The 18925-nt window shown below is 44.7% G+C and overlaps 1 protein-coding gene across 1 annotated transcript in view; it reads left to right on the top strand.

Moving 5' to 3' along the window:
* Positions 1 to 18925, top strand: part of LOC126480740 (myosin light chain kinase, smooth muscle-like) — a 212196-nt gene that overhangs the window by 142525 nt on the left and 50746 nt on the right. The gene's annotated exons all lie outside the window — the stretch shown is intronic.

Below are 18925 nucleotides of genomic sequence, written 5' to 3'. Positions count from 1 at the left end.
TTCTATTCAATACCTCCTCATTAGTTATGTGATCTACCTATCTAATCTCCAGCTTTCTTCTGTAGCACCACAATTCGAAAGCTTCTATTATCTTCTTGCCCAAAATTTTCATCGTCGACGTTTCACTTCCCTACATGGCTACACTCCGTAGAATAACTTTCAGAAACGACTTCCTGACACTTAAATCTGTACTCGGTGTTAACAAATTTCTCTGCTTCAGAAACACTTTCCTTGCCATTGCCAGTCTTCATTTTGTATGCTCTCTACTTCTACAATAATCAGTTACCAGATAACTGAAGAGATCGTTAATAGGGCCAAAGCCTTTCACAGTGTTTGCATGTACGGTTGATGGCTGTTAGGTGGGTGGCTATGTTTTTGGTGCCCTAGTGTTCAAGTTGGGATCGTCGCGTGTCACTTTCAAGTCTCTGAAATAAATGTTCAAAACGTTCAGTGTCTCCATGCGCAAGCCGTTAGTGTGTGAGGCTTTGTCGTCACCTCACGGTTGCACACTTTTACGTCAAATTTTTGCGCGTTGACCTTAAAAAATATGCCTCTTTAGCTCCTCTGCTGTCCTTCGTATTGGCTTTATCCATTTTTACAGTCGGATGCATACTTGCTTCAGGAGAAGGTTCGTAGACTTTGAGATGACGTGGTCATTCAATCGAAGTTGTAAACATACTTCGTCATCGGTATCGTATTAGCGCGTAAACACAACGAAGTTTACGTTATATAGTGTTGAGAAAATATTTATCACCACATTCATATCTGCGAACTTTATGGGCTTAGATTCAAGCGGAGCGGGAAATGAAAGAAAAAGCATTACGCAACAAAAATATTTTGCTATGAAATAAAAACAAAATAAAATCAATCTCTTCAAAGTGTACTTCCATGAAATCAAATTCTGCTGAGTAACATGCAACACAGTGCTGACGAGCTGCAGTACAGATTGTACGATTCTGTTCCCACTGCACGGTCCTCAAATTACCCTCGATGAAGGTAGAGGCTTTCGGGAGCGCGGTGTAGCCGCGTGGTCTGGGCGTCTTGCCACGGCTCTCCCCGCCGGAGGTTCGAGTCCTCCCTCGGGTATGGGTGTGTGTGTTGTCCTTATCATGAATTAGTTTAAGTTAGATTTAGTAGTGTGTAAGCCTGGGGACCGATGACCTCAGCAGTTTGGTCCCGTAGGAACTTACCACAAATTTCCTAAAAAAAATTTAGAGGCTTTCGGCATCCGGACACGATCCCGGCCCAAAACGCGGCTGACTTGGTGAGTTTTTTGTCCTTCCATATTTAATGTGGTTACACGGGGTGTTCGGAAATTCCCGTTACAGACTTCTAGGACTTGTAGAAGGAGTGAGTACATAATATTTTGAATAGGAACCCACGTCCAGGAAAGTACCGTTTACATTCTACGACGGTTTCAATTCACATGTGTAAAGCGCCCAACTCAGGTTGAGGAATTTAATTAGGCGTGACACAATACAGTTGTTAGTTAACAATTCAGAAGCAAACATAACAAAACATCCATTTATTACTTAAACACATATGTTTGCATAGCACTTAACCATTAAATGTTTACATTATTGCAAAACAAAAAAGAACCCAGCATACTGTATGTACAGAATGGAATGTTTAAATGTTAATACAGACAAATGTGCTCAAGTAATAATGGATGCTTCGTTATGTCCTCTTTCGAATTGTTACCTAATAGTTGTGCTACATCACACCTAATTCGATTCCCCAAGCAGAAGTGGATAAGTTAAACATCTAAATTGAAGCCGTCGTAGAACGGAAACAGTAAGTCTCCGAACGTGGTTACCTAGTCAAAATATCATGTACTCACTCCATTCTACAAATCCTAATTTTTGCACTGTGGCATACCCGAAATCTCCATTGGCCGCCTCTTCCTCAGGAGTCAACCAAATTCTGTACTAGTAGAGCCGATCAGCGGGTCCGGTTAACCAGCGACCGAGTACGGGTCTGGAGAAGTGCTCTCCCTTTGACTATATGCCGGTACTACCGCAGGAGCCGACGGACAATCACATCCTGCCTGTACAGCAGTCGAGGTTCAACATGTGAATGACGCCGCTGTTTTGTGCGCCAAACCGGCGGGCAACTTCCCGTGCTGACAACTCTTCTCGCAATAGTCATGACGCGTGCACGGTCTGTGCTTGAAATAACCGCTCGACTCGTGTTGACAGACAGAACGACGTAAACGTGCCACAGTGTCCCACTCACGACTGCAGACGCTCCCTGCTCTGCTCAAGTGAGCTGCACCGGGAATGCAGGCTGTGTGTATCTCCACCGCGCAGATGGCAGCATGTAGCGATTTCGTGTGGCTGAAGGAGTGTTGAAGATATAGTTTGCGATCACAAAAACACAAACTCTGCTAGCGATGACGCTGCATCAAAACATTTTAAACAATTTGTTAGAAAATGGAAATTTGTGGTCAGTTCTTATGGGACCAAACTGCTAAGGTCATCGGCCCGTTACCCTGCATACTACTTAATCTAACTTAAACTAGCTTACGCTAAGGACAACAGACACACCCATGCCCGAGGGAGGACTCGAACATCCGACGGAGGGAGCAACATGGACCGCGACAGGGCATCTCAGACCGATCGGGTACCCTGCGCTGCTGTTATATATGTCCTCAAAATAGTAAAGTAGACTTTCCGATAAAAAGTATCCAGACACCCCTGTGTAGCGCGGAACTGACTGCCAGAGATGACGACAGGTGCGCCGGCCAGTAACAGCAGGGTGGGTCGGTCGGGAGACTCCAGTGACTTGGACCGTGGACAAGTCACTGCATTTCACCTGAGCAACGAAACAATCACAGATATTTCAATGCTTCCGCCCAAGTCGACAGTTGATAATGTGATTGTGAAGTGGAAACGCGAAAGCGGCCGGTGTGGCCGAGCGCTTCTAGGCGCTACAGTTTAGAACCGCATGACCGCTACGGTCGCAGGTTCGAATCCCGCCTCGGGCCTGGATGTGTGTGATGTCCTTAGGTTAGTTAGGTTTAAGTAGTTCTAAGTTCTAGGGGACTGATGACCACAGATGTGCTCAGAGCCATTTCAACCATTTTTTTGGAAACGCGAGGGAACCACCTCAGGTAAACCAAGACCAGGCAAACATGACGCACTGACGGAAAGGGACCGTCGAGCATTGCGGAGGGCGGTTGTTCAAAATCACAGGAAATCAGCCGAAGGAATCACTCTCGAGCCGCAGAATGCTACCAGCAGTGCAGTGACCGTGTGTAGGGAGTTGAAGAGAACGGGGTGCAGAGGTCGAGCAGCTGTTCATAACCAACACATTTCTGTAGGCAGTGCGAAGACACACCTGAGGTAGTGCAGAGGGCGACGCCACTGGACAGTGGATGACTGGAAAAGTGTGATCTGGAGAAATGGCTCTGGTTCAAATGGCTCTGAGCACTATGGGACTTAACATCTGAGGTCATCAGTCCCCTAAGAACTACTTAAACCTAACTAACCTAAGGACATCACACACATCCATGCCCGAGGCAGGATTCGAACCTGCGACCGTAGCGGTCGTGCGGTTCCAAACTGTAGCGCCTAGAACCGCTTGGCCACTCTGGCCGGCTCTGGAGAACGGCCGCTCTGGCCGGCTCTGGAGAAATGAATGTCGCTATACCGTCCGGCTATCCGAGGCAAGGGTATGTATTTGCCGAATGCCTGGGGAACGTTACCTGCCATCATGTGTAACGCCAACAGTGAAGTACGGAGAAGATGGTGCCATGGTTTGGCAACGTGTATCGAGGTTATGGTGTGATCCCTCGTCTTGGGCTTAAGAAAACGCGAAATGCGGAAGGATACGAACACACATTACAGCTCTGTGTACTGCGTACAGTAGGGGAACAGCTCTAAGACGACGATTGTTTGTACTAGCACTACAATTAATCCTGCCGTAAAGCAGCAACTGTGACGCAGTGGTTTGTCTTAAGTAACATTTCTGAAGTGGACTGGCCTGCCCACAGTCCCGACCTGAACCCAGTGCATTATCTTTGCGACATCGTCTACTTAGCTCCAGCCCCCGGCGTCCAACATCACCGCGCACTCTGGTTTCGTCGCTTGAGGAAGTTGGGGCTGCCACTCCTCCGCAGACATTCAGTGACTTCACTGAAAGTGATCCCAGCAGAGTTCAAGCAGTCATAACGGCTACACTGCCCTTATTACTGTCCACTAATATGGTCCAGACACTTTCGATCAGAAAATGTATCAACTTAAAACTGTCAGTAACAAATTTAAAGGATGTAAGCTGCTGGACTTTTAGTTCTTTCTTAGAGAAAGGAAAATACTAACAAACTAACTAACAGAAGCAAGGATACTTTTTTCCGCCTCTAAATGTTTGTATAGGCAGTACTTCCGCCTCCTGGCGGTTCATCCTGACTAGCCATTCTGTCTTCTCGCAATATCGCAGTTTTCTCAAGTAAATTTTCCTTTCACACCCACAGCTCTCTATAGGCGTCAAGGAACCACATGTTTCCTGTTCCCACCTGATGGGCTAATTGCTTTGAACAGTGCCGACCCCATTACCCGTAACGGGCTACAGTTCTGCAACTTAACCCTTAAGGGGAGGTTTACTATCTTTGGCCCGAAAAAAGCATGTTCTTTGAGAATTTGTTTCTCGGGATGTGTTATACATATCAATGTCAAATTTGGTCAAAATGTTTGTTGATATTTCCTCTACAATTTGGAATTTTTTCGACCGGAAATGTCGAAGAGCAAAGCTGGAAGTGCCGTCGGAACGAAACTAAATTTCGATGTAGACCTCCACGCGCGGTATGTCACAGGTCAGCCGGCTCGTCTGAAATCAAAACTGAGTTGACGTTAGCGAAGTATATAAGATTTTTTAGGAGTTTTACGTAGCTTAAGTTATTTGGACCATAGGAAACAAAATGTCGGCCTTTTTTCATCGATTTTTCGACTTCGTCGGCCAAGTAAAAATATTTATAGTTGATGGGTCGGAATAAAAGTGGTACAACTCCTAGACAATTTAGTTAGCTTCGTCAGTAGCAAAGATTCATGGCAATCGGTTCAGTAGATTTGAAGTTACCATACCACGCGATAAAAAAAAATGCCATTTCGAGGAAAACGCGTTTGAACTTTTGACTACATATAAATGCAATATTATGCTACTTACGTTCAATCTGCCATTCCGGGTCCATAAACTAGTCCTTCCCGTTCCTCATAGAGGGCGTTCTGCTCGATCTGGGCCATCCTGCGCTGCTCCAGAGCGACTCGTACGGCCCGTGACAAGAGGTTTTCGACCTCTTGAATCCGGTTGTCATTCGAATGCTTGGCGAACTGCGTCGAATAGAGTCCCAGGGTGACGTCCATCATTGTCATGTTCTTCAGAATTGCTGAATACCCTTCTTTGAAGCAGCTCACTGCCAGGAAAGTCGCAGTTTCCACAGTCTTAGCACCAGAACGCAAATGCTTGGAGGCTAATTTCCAAACACACGCGTTCGAACTTTCATTTGAATTTTGTGTGTTTCCTCTCAAGCACTAGTAGAATAACTCGTCCTCCGAAAGGGCTTCGTAGATCGGATGAATCACTTTTTGAACTTCTTTGGAGAGCGGCTGGTCGTGTTGATATTCGTCCAGATTCCGGTAGCCTCTGCAATGCGCCACTTGCACCAACTAGTTTTCCCAGCCGGACAATTCTGGTGTTGTGGGTGGTCATCCGTCGAACACCTGTGGGAATATGTTGCCCAAATTGCCTTCATCTGTTCCACCGAATTGGAACGCCGTCGGATTGCCAAGCCGTAGTACGTCGTAAGCTCCTTGATCTCTTTATCAGTTTTAGTCATGGGCAGGCACATAGAATGATTTTTCGCGGCTACAAAGTCGAAATTCCCGAAAAAAACTGGTGCGTGAAAAAGGTCGATTGGAGGCAGGTGCATTTTTTTGTTCAACCGCGAATAACAAACATTTCCGTTCCGTATTCGGAAAAACCGTTTCAGGATTGGATTCTAAACACTTTTATGGATCCAAAAACGCAATTTTAAAAAATCGATTTTTTGAAGCAAAAGATAGTAAACCTCCCCTTAACTCCTCGTACAGACCCACCATGACCCGACTGCCCTTCGTCGGTGCTCTCTGAACGCTGCAGGGTACAAAGGGAGGAAGGTGTCGCAACCCAAAGTCTCATCGACTTCTTGGTCTTGTGTGAGCTCAGAGAAGGATGCCCTGGCAGAAATTAAGTTGTAATGGGAATTTTTGCCACCGCAACCGAAACGCATTCAAAATCAAAGGTACAGTCCTACATATCATTTTGTATCTACCTCGTCCCTCTATTGTTATTATTTTTCCCCTTCAACATTCGACTAACATACTGCTGCCATAGAATCTACATAGTTGGCCATACGTTGGCTCTCGCAGGATTGGTGAAGTTTTAGGTGGCCTAACTAGCTGAAGCAGTAAAATTTTCTCGTCCTCTGCCAGGCATCAGTTTGGGAAGACGGTGTTGCGCGAGCAAATGCAACACCGTTTAATGTGCAGCTGCAGTGTACATTCGTCAGTGATACATCTCAGAAACGAAGCTTTAGTTGTCGTCTTCACTATAACAGCCTTTTAGCCCACGGAATTATCCAGAGTTGTATTGGCGTCTCATTGTGCTAAAACAAGAAAGTCGTGAATTTGTAAAGTGTTTCAACGAAATCAAGTGAAATGTGCTATAAATCTCGGCAACTTAGCTAAATAACTCTTGCAGATAAGAGCGAATTTTTTCTTACAAATAGTTGTAACATATCTCAGGTACCGATTGCTGCAAACTTACACACTTCACAAGCAGATACTGAGAGTCGGTCGACCCCGTTTACAAATTGGCTGTCCCACTTAACGCAACGGAGATGTTAAACCAAATGTGTGAATATGTATGTTTTCTGTAATGGATCTGTGTGTGCACTTTAACGGGTTTCACGAGGCGTTTGAAAGAACGGTACAGCGATACGATACTTTCGTAGTTCGCAGCTAAACATCGCGAGAAGTACACGTAGGCGAAGGCAGTCGGCACAGAGCAGTTTCCGCCCCGTTATGCAACGTTTACACAGCAAACCGACCAGTCATACCCGTTCTGTCCTTCCTGTATATTTAGCACACTTCCCGCCCCTTCCTCTAAACTAAAACAAACTTCATGTTACTATGACTCTCGCTTGAATGGCTTTCAAATGGAGATGAGAAAGTATATAGTTACATTCCTAATGTTCATAGTTGCTCCAATATCTCCATTATTCAGTGATGTCTGTAGAGTTTACCGAACAGAACTTGCCGCCAGGAGTGGCCCTGCGGTTCTAGGCGCTACATTCTGCAACCGCGCGACCGCTACGGTCGCAGGTTCGAATCCTGCCTCGGGCATGGATGTGAGTGGTGTCCTTAGGTTAGTTAGCTTTAAGTAGTTCTGAGTTCTAGGGGACTGATGACCTCAGAAGTCAAGTCCCATAGTGCTCAGAGCCATTTGAACCATTTGAACAGAACTTCAGTAAGAATGTAAATGTAAATATTTTGTAGGACTGTTGGTTGGAAATATTCGCTAGAGGTTCAGCTGCCTATAACGGAAATACTCGCTACAAACCGTTGCTCTTCTTTAGCCTTATGAACGAGGCGGTGGTAAAGGAAGAGAGTGTGAGAGAAAAAAGTTTTGCTGAGCGTGAAAAATTCCCAGCAAGGAGCGTCGTTTGAGATTTCCCGACAGTTGTGGCGTTGCTCTTTCCCAGTTTCTATAAATTTGTGTACTATTCATATGAGTGCATAAAAAATGAAAGGAATATGATTCAAAATAGGTTCAAATGGCTCTGAGCACTGTGGGACTTAACTTCTGAGGTCATCAGTCCCCTAGACATAGAACTACTTAAACGTAACTAACCTAAGGACATCACACACATCCATGCCCGAGGCAGAACTGGAACCTGCGACCGTAGCAGCAGCGCAGTTCCGGACTAAAGAGCTGCCGGTTTCAAAATAGGGGACTCATCACGCAGCCTACACTTGCTGTATCAGTTTTCACGCATGCAGCGAGATCGCTACTCCATGTACCAATGTTTCCGCTGCTAATATTGGTTCAAGAATTAATCACGACCCAGCTACATTTCACGAAAGTAACCAAACTTTAAAACCGCCCGGAAATACGTTAAGACTTAAATTTTGCAAGAAAAACTGTAAACTGGAATCGGTTAACCAAGCATCTGTTCCACAAGCTAGGAAAACATGAATACTGGTCGCGTTCACACAGGGGCTAAGAAATTTCAACACCCCCTCCCCCCCTTCCGCAGCCCATCAGTATAACTACTGAGCAGCGTTTATTAAGACAAACGGAAGTGAAGGCACACATTTCATTAATATGTCTGACATTAATGAAGAATGGCAACCGAACTGTAAATGAACCTAATTTTTAATAAAAGTGGCGCATCGTGACGCGTACTGAAGACAGCCGGTATTTGCGTTGAGGCGGCAGTGTCCCAGTGAGACTCGCTTCGAGACGCCATCGCCAACGCCACTGTCGGCGTCTGGGGTCCTCCCACTGTCATTATTTTAAAGTCACGCAGGACCGTCCAGTGTTCACAACACTGCGCCAGCGAGATACTTTGGAATTTTGCTCTCGTAAATGAGTACTTGAATAAGAGATTAGAAGCTACTTTTAGCAGTTTCTAGATCTACATCTACATGCATACTCCGCCAGCCACCTGACGGTATGTGGCGGAGGGTACTTTGAGTACCTCTATCGGTTCTCTCTTCTATTCCAGTCTCGTGTTGTTCGTGGAAAGAAAGATTGTCGGTATGTCACTGTGTGGGCTCTAATCTCTCCGATTTTATCCTCATGGTGTCTTCGCGAGATATACGTAGGAGGCAGCAATATACTGCTTGACTCCTCGGTGAAGGTATGTTCTCGAAACTTCAACAAAAGCCAATACCGAGCTACTGAGCATCTCTCTTGCAGAGTCTTCCACTGGAAGACTTTATATAATTATAATGTAAGTGCAATTACATTAGTGTAAATGTTAGTGTCGCGTGAAATAGCGTAAAACTTGGTAAAAAGTGTATTTTCTTATTGTGACTACAATCGTAATTTTAGGCCTACTTTTACGCGCGATTATCGTACGAAAAGAGTAACATAAATGTCCATTTCACTCATTTCGTTGTACCTAGCGTTAAAATCAACCAGCGATGTGTGATAAGCGTGGATGTTGTCGCAGATTAACTAAACAGGAAGTATTTTACACAAATTGTAGGTTATGGTATCATTGAGACGATTGCAGAGGAGAAAAGAATAGGCTGACCAGGGGTGCTCTTCAAAGGAATTGTGGGTTATGCCAGAAGGGCCGGAAAGTCGTGAGACAGGAGGCTAAGGTTTGTGCCCTTGAGGCAGAGACATAAAACGCGAATCTTGAATTACGACAGCTGAAGGGTGGAGAAGAGAAAGGATGATGGGGAAAGGCGGCAAGCAAAGGGTGAATAGCTGAAAATTTTGTTGGAAGTGTTACCAGGAGGTCGAGCGAAGAGCGATGGTGAGTGGTCCTGTGGAGTGCCGAGGCGCTGATGAAACATCGATCAGTGGACAACCATTTATTGACGGCAGTTTTACAACCACCCCGTGTTCTCCCCGGCAGCGGCCGCGCTCGAGTCCGTGCAGGGGTTGCTGCTTCCGCAGCCCAGCGTGGCTGTCGGAGCCTCAGCGCTCTCGATGAGTGAAGTTCCCGGCTCACTGCATACCCCTGCAACCAGTTGTCTACATGGCGTGAAGACGGCGCAGCACCCGCAGCAACGGGCCAGCCCGAGTGGCGGTCCCAGCGTGCGCCTGGCAAGCTGGTGCTTGCACTGCCCACCACCTGAGCTGACTAGCCTGCGGGCACATCATTTCTTCATTCACAGGGGGTCGACCCAGCTCCCCTCCCGAATCAGTCACCGTTGAAGCTGGCAGTAAGTCACCGTTGTTAACTAGAGTTGTGGCGATTCGTGAATTAGTCGTTCATTTGAACGACTCTAAAAAAAGAATCGAATCGTGATACAGACGAATCGTCGTTCAAAAGAATCGTAAGAATGATTGCATGTTTCCGAGTCGTGACGATTCCAAGTTCCAACGATTGATCGATTCTTAGTACGTTATGCTTCGAAGGCAACTTTCGAATCACGCCGAATGATTACGACTGCCAGATGGCAGTCAGATGGGGGATGCGTGTGAAGAAAGGAAGCTCGGAACGAACAAACGAAGTAATACCGTCTTTAAACAAAAGCTTTTTAATTAATAATTTCAAGTTCGAGCTTTCGAATGTTACCGTGTTCAGATTCACATTAAATTTTACTGAAGTAATGTCGCTGTATACGATTGAATCCTACTGTTTAGAAGTACATCTTCTCACGCAAATAATAGTGACAGCGGCAAGTTCTCAGACAAATTAAAAGCAAAATACCTATGCTTTGTATTTAGAAGAAATAAAAGTTAAGCTAAATTTGCTGTGTGGGAGGGCTGTCAGCTGCGTTATGAATTACAAGGGTGATGTGGACTTGGAAAGACATCTTAGCACAGAAAAACATAGGATGATATGAGCCAAACCATATCTGCCTCACTGCTAGATTTTGTTACTATAAAACAGACGTCTGTAGTTAAATACGTTCAAGCCACACAACGAAACTGGCATACCACGTAATTATGCACCACCTTTCGCACAAATCGACTCCTCTGTCCTGGCATACTGAAATAAAACAATAGATGCAATCAAATCAAACGTGACCTTTCATCAATTAAGGCATTACACGCATAAATCGAGAATCACACTTGTAACGTTATATACATGTTTACTCATAAATAAACTATTTCTGGCATATCATGACACAGTTTGATTCTAACCCCATTGACAATTTCAGACATGTCCTGCCATCTGTGAGTAAGATGTGGAACTTTTTGCATTCCGTAAGAATCGTGCCATCGCAGACTAGAATGAATCGTGAACGAATCGTAGGAATCTACTCGCAATGTGAGATTGAATCGTAGGAATCGAATCGGGAAAAAGAATCGTGTTGCCCAACTCTACTGTTAACTGTCAGAACTGTGGCTCGCATATCGGAGGTTCCCGCCATGGACGGACGGCTAAGGACTTGTGGCAGCCGACTCCAAGTTTGTGACACTTTATAGGCACTTGAATTCACTGAAGCACCTGCAACTTAAGTAAGCTATTCTTTCGTCAATGCCTATGATGCCGACGCATTGATATCACACTAAGAACGAGCTAGGGGAGGGCGGGCTTTTATAGTAGGCGATACAGTGATCCCCCTGCGAGAACCCCTCACTCTTCCTAAACCTCCAGAAATGTCTCAGTTTAGCCGGTGAGTCCGTAGATGGTGGTCTAAGTGGCGTACAGCATAACTGGCCACGCTTTCCCACCTGAGTTTTGCGACAATTAAGCCAGTCCGTCCTTAGTGAGCCGCTGCGTACGAATTCTGTCCAACTCTGATGTGAAGAGGCCCTCGTAGTTTTCCGTCCTCTTGCAGAGCCGTAGCAGCGCCGTCGGATTATGAAAGTGCAATATTACTGTCTATGTTTTACGTAATGAAGCAGGAAGAAGCTTTTTTTGCTAATAATTTTACACGGGATGCCATTACGGCGTGTTTATTTAAGGTACACTGTAAAATGAACTGGTTCACACTAATTACCAGCTTCAGCGCGGAACCTGAACATCATTTGGAATTTCACCCCTATCCAAGAAACAAAACGCATTTAGAGTTATACCACCACATATAGATGAAGTACAAGCAGCGATTAACTCACTTCGGAATTATAAAAGCAGCTGGTCAGAACCAACTAGTGGCAGAACTTCGGAAATATCCAAATGTACAAATTATTCTGAACTTACACAGACATATTACTGACATTTGGAATACTGAGAAGTTGCAATAATCCATCCACTACACAAAAAAGGAGATAGATTGGATCCAAATAATTATAGGGGTATGTCCCTGCTGGATATTACTTAGAATTTTTTTTCCAAGGTTCTGTATTTCAAAATTCACGAACATCTTTATGGTGAACTAGGGGAATATCAAGGAGGCTTTCGTCCAGGACGAAGCTGTCCTGATCAAATTATTAGTCTCAAATGGATAATGAAACATGGGTCAGGGACAAGAAACTAGCGATCACGTTTGTCGATTTTAAAAACGCCTACGATAGTATCCATCGTGAATCTCCACAGTCAATTCTTGAAGAATTTGGTTTACGTCAGAAACTTATCAACCTCGTTGCAGTCACCCTTAGAAATACTAAATTCTCTGCACCTTCTGAGATTCATACTGGCCTTAGACAAGACGATGGATTGTCTCTTTTATTGCCCAATTATGTGCTGGAGAAAATCATGCGTGAATGGAACAAGATGTGCCCACCATCTTTTAAGATTGGAAGAACGATTCGACTTAACTGCCTTGCATTCGTAGATGATTTGACCCCGTTAGCAAACAATATTGATGAAGTAAGGTTCAGATAGAACAACTAGAACGATTAGCGGCAAACGTCGGATTGTAAATTTCGTTCGAGAAAACAGAAATGATGCCCAGCTTCTCAGTTGACACATCCCCTTTCATACTCCATAATGATCAAAAAATTAAAGTAGTAAAAAAGTTTAAATATCCTGGTGAGATTATTACCTGGAATTTTAATGAAAGAGCATCAATAGACAGTAGAACATTAAAACTTCAGCGAGCGCAGAGAACCACGCGGCCAACCTACAAAAAACGATCTCTCTCAATAAATGCTAAATTTCGACATTACTCCTCCGTCGTTAAACCGGAAGCAACATATTCAAGCGAAACACTATTCAGACTAAATACTCAAACAGCAACTGACAAACTGCAGAAAGTTGATAGTAGAATACTCCGAACAACTATCAGTAAGAAACATCAAGTTAATGGGCAGTGGAGACTTTTGCCCAATTCAGTGGTGCATAAAGAAAGTGGATCCATTGTTGTTACAATGCGGAAAAGAAGGATTGCATTTTTCGGCCACATATCTCGCCTACCAAATAATAGAACCCAGAAGCAACTTTTTGACTACTTCTGGAACAGTACAACCAAAAACATCTGGTTTAAAGCAGTACAAAGTGATCTGGATGAACTGAACATCACCACACACCAAATTCACCACAGAGAAGAGAAACTGCTTCTGAAGAACAAATACATACGGCTGACATTCGAACCATCAGAACGGAAGAAGTATGTCATATCTGCAGAAGAACGAGCAGCCAGATCAGAGCGAATGAAGAAGTTATGGGAAACGAAGAAATTGCTGACTGTTAAGACCTAAACTTAATGATTGTAGACTCTGTTGTATTATGTTTGATTTTAGTGCTCCAGTGTGGGCGTAAACAATGTAAATAAATAATTTATCAGCTAACCATTAACGGTACGAGAGCATGGTCTACCACATGTCTAGATGGAAAGGCATCCTATAGACGACTGCCAACAATGGCGTACAGTCGGTAACTTCAGGGTTTCAGCGTTCCTTTATGCGAAATTTGCATCCTGGAAGGCGTCCATATGATACCTCTACGTGAAGTTACTGCATTTCCTTGTTACAGTAGAGCGTTCTGTCTGCTCCCCAGTGTAATCAAAGTGCTGATTCAGTTATTTCTGGTTTCACTCCCACATAGTCTGATGGAACGAGCATCCAGATTGTTTGTACTTTGGACTTCTCGTTTTGAAATCCAGTTATCACGCTATTGCATAGCAAGCAGACGTGCACCACTTAGTGATATCTCTGTCAATTTCTAACGAAATTTTATTCCTGCACTTACTTACTGTTCTACTGTGCAACGACAAATTCTAAATTCAGTTAAGCAATAGATTTCGCTTGCTACCTGAATTAGAATTAGGGAGCCTCATGCAAAGGTAGATGCAGCAGAACAATGCTAAGAAACTTACAGATAAGGTGAAAAGAAAAAACAGAACAGGAAAATAAATGGTTGAAATGGCTCTGAGCACTGTGGGACTTGACATTTGAGGTCATCAGTCCCCTAGAACTTAGAACTACTTAAACCTAAATAACCTAACTAACTGCCCGAGGCAAGATTCGAACTTGCGACCGTAGCGGTCTCGCGGTTCCAGACTGTAACGCCTAGAACCGCTCGGTCAGGAAAAGACGCTACAGTCGCAGGTTCGAATCCTGCCTCGGGCATGGCTGTGTGTGATGTCCTTAGGTTAGTTAGGTTTAAGTAGTTCTAAGTTCTAGAGGACTTATGACCACAGCAGTTGAGTCCCATAGTGCTCAGAGCCATTTGAACCAGGAAAAGAAGATTATGCCGTTAGGTACCAGCAGCTAGTGAGAAAACTGTTTGCAGAGTACGAAGGCACAATTTTTGCGAAACCAAGGGCTAGTCTTAGCCAGGTAACATAAAACTTAGGACACGTATCTGAATATTTCAACAAAGAATATCAAGTGTTGATTGTTGGGGGAACTGAAACAGCCTGGCTTAAAAATAAAAGAAGCACCATTAGGGGTGGGCTGGACAAAATAAGAGCAGCTATTGAGGGGGTATTGTGGAGGTTCTGTGGGTCCATCACCAACTCTGGGTTATCTCATCTCCAAAGCGAGTAAACATGGATCTGAGATGGTTCCTTCAGCTCGATGCAAAATCTCATATTCCAGTAATTGCTGCTGGGAAATGTGATACACTTCTCATGGCCTGCACCTCAATAAGAGGGGTAATGTTCGTACGGCATGGCGCCAGTATTGCCATAGTTGTTGTAGACGTCTCTGGTTTTCGATCAGCACTGAAAGCAGCCTCTCGCACTTGGCAGTTGGAAGCCGGCGACAGTGCACTCAGCTGTCGGGTGTTTTGTCTCGTCGGAGGTAACAGAGGCCATTCGTTGAAATACTGAGCGCAAAAATTAATTACTCGACTAGTCTACCAACGATGAAATTGGTTTATGTGATCATCCGAGTCGGAGCACAAATTCTGGTTGCAGAAGGACGGGGAAGAAAATAGGCCGTGTCCTTTGAAAGGAATCATCGAGGCACTCAACTTAGGCAATAAAGAGAAACGTAAATCTGGATGGCTGGGCGAGGATTTGAACCGATTCCTCCGGAATACGAAGTTGGGGAGCAGGGGGCTAATCTGTACGCTTTCATTCCTTGGGACATCAAACGGCAGCACTGCGATCCAAAAAGTATCTTTGAGTGTGCGCTGCTTTGAAATTTCCTGGCAGGTTAAAACCGCCTGTCACGCAGGGACTCGAACCCTGAACCTTCCCTTTCACAGGCAGGCAATGTTTCGACACTGCTGCGTTCACACGCCCTAGAGTGGTTTTGCACGGCAGAATTTCCACTGACGCTGAATTTGTGTTGGGCTCAGTTGCCCAAAGGTAGGCGGGCGCTGGAGATTCCCCCCCCCCCCAGCCCCCCCCCCCCACCCGCACAGGCGGCCCAGAGGTGCGCGACCCGGAACAGCCGAGCAGCGTGAAGCGCGCAGCGCAGACAGCGAGCGCCGCCGCTGTGACGTCGCGCGGTGTGTGACGCAGTCGGCCGCCTGCTTGTGTCGCGTCAGTGCCGCCGTAGGCCCGTCAGTGTCCTGGTCGCGCGTCCCAGCCTCGCAGCCACATGGAACACCAAGATTGCGACTGCTCGGGTAACTCTCTCGTCTCCTCTCATCTCCCCTGCGCGCGCGTTCAGCTGTCCTACGCTGCACACTGTGCCCCGCTGTCGCCGAGTTCCATACTCTACGCCTATCTCGCCTAAACATTTATTCTTACGCATAAAGCTGAATAGCCTGTTGTGCATTTCGTTCTCAGGGACAGTCAAACCTACACTGGTAGTGTGCTTATCAGTGTAAGTCACAAACAGAAAGCTTTCCATTGGACTTCATTACTGTTTACATATTTCGTAATGTAGTTCACTTTGTGGCCGGTATCAATGTTGTCACTGCCTGAGCACTTGTTACCAGGTCCATACTACAGTTTGATTAAAAACACTGCAGTCACTGTTTGAATCGTGGTAATGTGTTTGAGGATTATAAAACATATATGCGTCCTTTTTTTCTTTCGAAGACTGAACAATTTCTGTATAGGAATCGACGTTTATCATGTGATACCTGGTTTGCTCTGTTCGTTCACGAGATGAGATTCCTGTAATTAGCGGAGTCCGGCTTGATGTTGTCTGTCTTCTGCGCGCTGGCTTAGTAATGAAGTTTTGCAAAAATTGACTGTCCTTTTTTAGGAAAAATCCACAATCGATGGTTCTACAACAAATTTTGTCGTCCTAGAGTGCATATATTTCTAATGTTATGGTCAGTCATAACATGATCTGCAATAGATCACTGGAACTAGTGACGACCATAAAGTGTCTTCATTGTCCGCTAGGTGGTGTTGAAGGTACACAGGCACAATGAACCTGCCTTGCCGGGGGGGGGGGGGGGGGGTAAATGTCTGAATAAGGTCTGCAGGACAACACCCCCGAGGAAAGTCGCTTACAAAAGCGTCGCGAAACTGTCTTGACAACTGGAATCCTTACCCACTTGGACTAACAAAAGTTTTCAAAAAAAAATGGCTCTGAGTACTATGGGACTTAACTTCTGAGGTCATCAGTCCCCTGGAACTTAGAACTACTTAAACCTAACTAACCTAAGGACATCACGCACATCCATGCCCGAGGCAGGATTCGAACCTGCACCGTAGCGGTCGCGCGGTTCCAGAGTGTAGCGCCTAGAACCGCTGGGTCACTTCGGCCGCCAAAAGTTTTCAGACTTTAAACATTCTTTATGAATGTTACTCAGACTGAAATGCTTAACTTAGTAGGCGATGAAAACGATTTGCTTCGCAGAGTCATACTTTTAGCAGAATCGTGTTCCCCAAGAAATTTCTTCCCACGTCCTCCTGTAATAAAAAATGAAAAATTTTTATATCAATGGGTGTGGTACAGGAATAAGTCACCAAACGCGAATGTAACGGGAACGGACGAAATGATTCGGTGCACTTGTATCTTCCGCTACGCTCGGCACGGTAATTTTCCAGCAACACGCGCATAGTCCGCTGATAACGACACCGCGGAGCCCCTATAAACCGCTGCTCCACTCCTTGACCTTACCAAGGTAGTCACGTAAGGTGGCTACCGAGTCTGTGGTATCCCCGGAGCGATTCCTTTTTCGACTTTACTACCTGTAACCTTCTGGTATTTTTAAGTGGTCCCATGAAAGCTCTGACACTAAGGTAGGAATATTCACGGGAAATTTACGTTGTTTCGGAGCACGAACTTCATCTGAAAATCTGGCGTACTTGAATCGTTGCTAGAGACTGTCTATATTGAGTCCTAAACACAATATAAAACTAGTAATTGTAAACAGTTTCTCATTCTGATGAGCACAATAAAATTTGATTCTTGTTAGAGATGAACGTTAAACGTCTTAAGCTACAGAATCGGCAGTTCCATTCTCACGATTTGTTACACATACAATACTCCATTTTTTATCTTGGAGCTTTTAAAAATATTCACTCAGTTTGGCTGCATACTTCAAAAGTATAAACCCTCGGTGCTACATAACTATTCAACGAAAGTCACTAGAAAGAGAGGTACTGTAATGCTTCCCAACGCAAACGTCATTGACACGGTAGAATGTTGTTACATCGACGATTCGAAAACAGAACTTCCATTTTATGTCGTTACGCGTAAGACAATAGCCTATCTTGAGCAGTCTTGCTTTTCTCTCCATAACTACTGAAATCCACTTCTCTTGCAGCTATTGCTGTAGTCAAGCTTTTGTCTCCACCTGCCCGGTAACCTACCTCCAGTACCAAAGTAACTATTGCTAGATGCCTCGGGTTTGTGCTCTGACCTCTTCTTTGTCAACTTACATCCTAAAACTCTTTGCTCCCAAATAGCTTTAGCACTTTAAGTTAACGCTAGCTACTGTGTTTGCGCCACTGATCTGAGACATTCTTCTGCGCGAAACATGTCAAAACCTGTTCCCGTCCGTGTGTACTGTTGCCCGTAAACGTCTTACTTTCGTATTCAATTACATACCGATACTTTTTATCGAACACTTCCTTTGTCTACACAAACACCGAATATTATACAGTTAACTACTGAATCCACTTCTCCCCTAAGTTTAATGAAGTCAAGCATTAGGCGTGATTATGTACTGTTACTGCCTCCAGGTCTGTGGAAAAAATCAAAGTAGGCTCTTTGTAAAAAAGAAAAATCCAATGTTATTCCATACCTCTTCTAAGCCGAAACGTACTCAAGCATAGTGTTATACTAGAATATCATGGAACCTATTTCAGGTCCAAGTCGGTTAAGAATCGGCAAGAAATGTACACTACTACTACTCGTACAGTTAGTTCCCTCTTAGACTCACCCGGAGCGTAGGAGGCAAGAATGACGTTAAGAGATCCCCGTTAATACGCTGAATGAAATTGTCGCGACTGAGTCATAACGGCTCGCCGGCCACAACTGCTAGCCAGCTGCTTCCCACCAACGTCGTCGCTCCAGCGAAATTAAGTTTTGCTTTAAGGAAATCTGACGAGAAATAATAAACACCCCAGTATAATTTCAACGGTTTACTATTTTACACCGTTGATTCTTGATGAAACAGAACGTTTTGAAATTTACTCATTCACTTTGCAAGTCTCTCTCTTACATATCACGACACTAGGCAAATATTAGGCGCACAAGCATCATCGAATGCCTTCTGCTGTATTCAGACAGTGCCTGTGCAGAAAGTTTCTAGAGTTTCTACTGCTGCCTCTTAGATATTGCAGGATGATATGAGTATTTATTTTGGATTGCTATGGCGGCGGCAATGGAGGAACACACTATTGTAATGAAGAGCTCGCTTGTTACCATTACAAACAGAAGCGCTATCTTCAGACACAGAATTACAGAACAAAAGACTGTGCATATCTCCCATCCGATAGTACCTCGAGGAAGTCAACAG

The sequence above is a fragment of the Schistocerca serialis genome, chromosome 5, assembly GCF_023864345.2.
Source record: "Schistocerca serialis cubense isolate TAMUIC-IGC-003099 chromosome 5, iqSchSeri2.2, whole genome shotgun sequence".
NCBI lineage: Eukaryota > Metazoa > Arthropoda > Insecta > Orthoptera > Acrididae > Schistocerca > Schistocerca serialis.
The sequence above is the reverse complement of the archived record's forward strand: the minus strand, read 5'-3'. Positions and strand labels throughout refer to the sequence as shown.